Genomic DNA, 3593 nt, shown 5'->3' on the forward strand with positions numbered 1-3593 from the left:
CTCATTTTTAGATCATAGAAGCTTTGACAGAGGAGTGAGAATTGTACAGCTTTCCATATATTGTTGGACTACAATATCCAGCATTCCTCACCCTTGGTTATACTGGCTAGGGATGCTGGTAGCTGCAGTCAAACAACATAGAATCCTAGAGTTGGAAGAGACCCCAAGGGCCATCTAGCCCAACCCTATTCTTCCATGCAGGAAATCTCAATCAAAGCATCCCCGACAGATTGGCATCCAGCCTCTGCTTAAGGACCTCCAAGGAGGGAGACTCCACTACACTCCGAGGAAGGAGTGTGTTCCACTGTCGAACAGCCCTTACTGTCAGGAAGTTCCTCCTAATGTTGAGGTGGAATCTCTTTTCCTATAGTTTGCATCCATTGCTCCGGGTCCTAGTCTCTGGAGCAGCAGAAAACAAGCTTGCTCCCTCCTCAATATGACATCCCTTCAAATATTTAAACAGGGCTATCATATCACCTCTTAACCTTCTCTTCTCCAGGCTAAACATCCCCAGCTCCCTAAGTCGTTCCTCATAGGACATGATTTCCAAACCCTTCACCATTTTTGTCGCCCTCCTTTGGACACACTCCAGTTTCTCAACATCCTTTTTGAATTGTGGTGCCCAGAACTGGACACAATATTCCAGGTGGGGCCTGACCAGAGCAGAATAGAGTGGCACTATTACTTCCCTTGATCTAGACACTATACTTTTATTGATTCAGCCTAGAATCGCATTGGCCTTTTTAGCTGCTGCATCATGCTGATGACTCATGTTCAATTTGTGGTCTACTTGAACTCCAAGATCCCTTTCACATGTAGTCTCATTCAGCATCTTAGTGTCATTCTCACTCCTTCTTTAATATAATTGTCTGTTGCAGTTTGTACTTTCTGCATTTTATTTCTATCCAGCCTCATTGCTTACTCTGCCATCCTATTTCTCTCTCTTCTCCACCTATCTCTCTATCTGTTGCACACAGAAGTGTGTGTGTGTGTGTGTGTGTAGCAGCAGCAGTGGTAGTGGTAGTAGCATTGACATGTGTCAATTATTATTAAGGATGCCCTTATCTGAGAGTCAGAAAGTTTAACCTTCTACAAATTGCAAGTGCCCCTTATTATAATGGATGTTCCCTATCAGAGGCTCAGGAAATTTTTCCTGTTGTTGTGTGCCTTCAAGTCATTTTTGACGTATGGCTACCCTAATGTGAACCTATCTTGTGGTTTACTTTGCAAGAGTTCTTTGGAGAAGCCTTGCCATTGTCTTCCCTTGAGGCTGAGAGTGTGTGACTTGTCCAAGGTCACCCAGGAGGTTTCATGGCTGAGCTGGGAATCGAACCCTGGTCTCCAGAGTCATAGTCCAACTATGTAAAATAGTCCAACTATATAAATGTTTCCTTTATATAAGCTGCAAATTCCTTATTTTGGGGTGTGGACACGTCATAAAAACAAAAATGTGCGCATCCTGTAATTTATGACTGTAGATGATTACTTAACTTTACGGAGAACAACATGGCTAGAAAATCAGGACTCACTGAATACAGTCAATAAAACCAATAAAGTTGGCCCTCCATATCCACATATTTTTTTATCCACGGATTCAAGCATCCATGGATTGAAAATATTCAAAAAATATATAAATTCCAAAAAGCAAAGCTTGATTTTGCCATTTTATATAAGGGACACAATTTTACTCTGCCATTGTATTTGGGACTTGAGCAGCAACAGATTTTGATATCCACAAGGGGGCCTGGAACTAAAGCCCAGCGGATACCAATTTCAACTGACATTTAGGCAGAAGACAAACTTCCTGCATGCAATGAATTCTGATCGTTCCTTATTGCTATTTTGAAAGTCGGCCAACACTAGTGTGTAGCAATGTTGGATAACATCTCAAGCATCTGATAAACTGGGCTGTAATCTATAAATGCTTGTGCCATAATAAAAGTGTTAGTCTTTAAGGTATTACAAAATTTTGGCTGCCCTCTGGTTAAGGGTAGACAAGGCAGCCTAAATGACTTTTTAAGAGTGCTGAATATTGCTTTGCACCGGCTTTGGGCCCAAACTAGGGGTTTGCTAGGGCTGAGCATTTACACGCTCAGTGATCCTACTATAGGGTTGCCATAACTCCGGACCTCCAAAACGGGAAAAATGTAGGACAAAATTTTCAAATGTAGGACACAGAAAACTGTGTCCTACATTTGAAAATTTTCTCCTACATTTTCCCACGGAGGGGAGCGGAGGCCAAGCGGCGAGGGAAAGCCTCCACTTAAGGAGGCTGTCCCTCCCCGCCTGGGCCCCGGGCCTCGCCGAGATCGGAGGCCGTGGAGGAAGGGCCAGGCCTCGGGCGATCGCCGAGGCCTCCCTCCCTTCCCCAGCCTCCGCAGAGGCCGCGGAGGAAGGGCCAGGCCCCGGGCGATCGCCGAGGCCTCGCTCCCTGCCCCGGCCTCCGCAGAGGCCGCGGAGGAAGGGCCAGGCCCCGGGCGATCGCCGAGGCCTCGCTCCCTTCCCCGGACTCCGCAGAGGCCGCGGAGGAAGGCACGAGGCTGCCGGTGATCGCCGGGGCCTCCCTTCCTTCCTGGCCTCCGCAGAGGCCAGGAAGGAGGGAGGAGGCTGCAGGGAGGCGGGGAGGTTGGCGCGGCTGCATGCAGGAGGCGCCACCTCCCTGCAGCCTCCTCCATCCCAGGCCTCGCTGCCCTTTTCTTCCTCCGCGCGGCCATGCGCGGTGGAGGAGGAGGAGGGCAGCGAGGCCCCCCGGGTTGCTCCGCAACCCCGCTGCAACCGGGCTTTACCCGGTTTTTGGATGGCACCCGTGCCGGGAGCGGGCAGGTGCCGCCAAAACCAGGAAAAACCCGGTTGCAGCCGGGTTATGGCAACCCTATCCTACTGTGCACCCTGGCCATCATCATGGTGTGTCCTGTCCATGAAGGGCACACCATGATGAAATCCATGTGGTGCAGCATCCAAAGAGCACTGTGACACGCAGATGTCATCATGGTGCACAAGTGTGCCAATGGTGCCCTGCGCATGGCCTAAAAAGAACCCACTGGGGAGTGGGTTCTTTTTAGGCCTCCCAGAGGCCACGGCATTTTGTTGCTGCGGTCTCCACCTGGGGCAGAAAGGGGCAGCATCCCAATCTGTCCAGCCCCTTACTTTCATGTTATGTGCACCCATATCTCTTTTTGTTCCATTCTCATCCCTGGCCACTAAGTCTTTCTCTCATGCATGAAGCCTTCTGTGATCCAACATGTCTTTCACATCTGCACTGCAGAAATAATGTAGTTTGACATCACTTTAACTGCCATGTCTCAATACTATGGAATCCTGGGATCTGTAGTTTGTTGTGGCCTCAGGGGTCGCTCACAAAACTTCAAATTGCAGAATTCCATAGCGGTAAAAATTGTGTCAAACCAATTTATTTCTGTAGTATAGACCATCTCTCAGTGGAGTACAACAGCCCCCCTGATTCTGGTGTTCATCTTTATAAAAACACAAGACTTGAAACATCAGTTTGTCAAACAGAACCTTTCTAACTGTGCACTTTAAAAGACATCTTCATATGTACTACTTTAAAAAAACAGAACAGAATGTGTCAAGAA

Source organism: Sceloporus occidentalis, unplaced genomic scaffold (assembly GCF_023333645.1).
Source record: "Sceloporus occidentalis isolate IW3139 unplaced genomic scaffold, rSceOcc1.0.p SCAF_3, whole genome shotgun sequence".
NCBI lineage: Eukaryota > Metazoa > Chordata > Lepidosauria > Squamata > Phrynosomatidae > Sceloporus > Sceloporus occidentalis.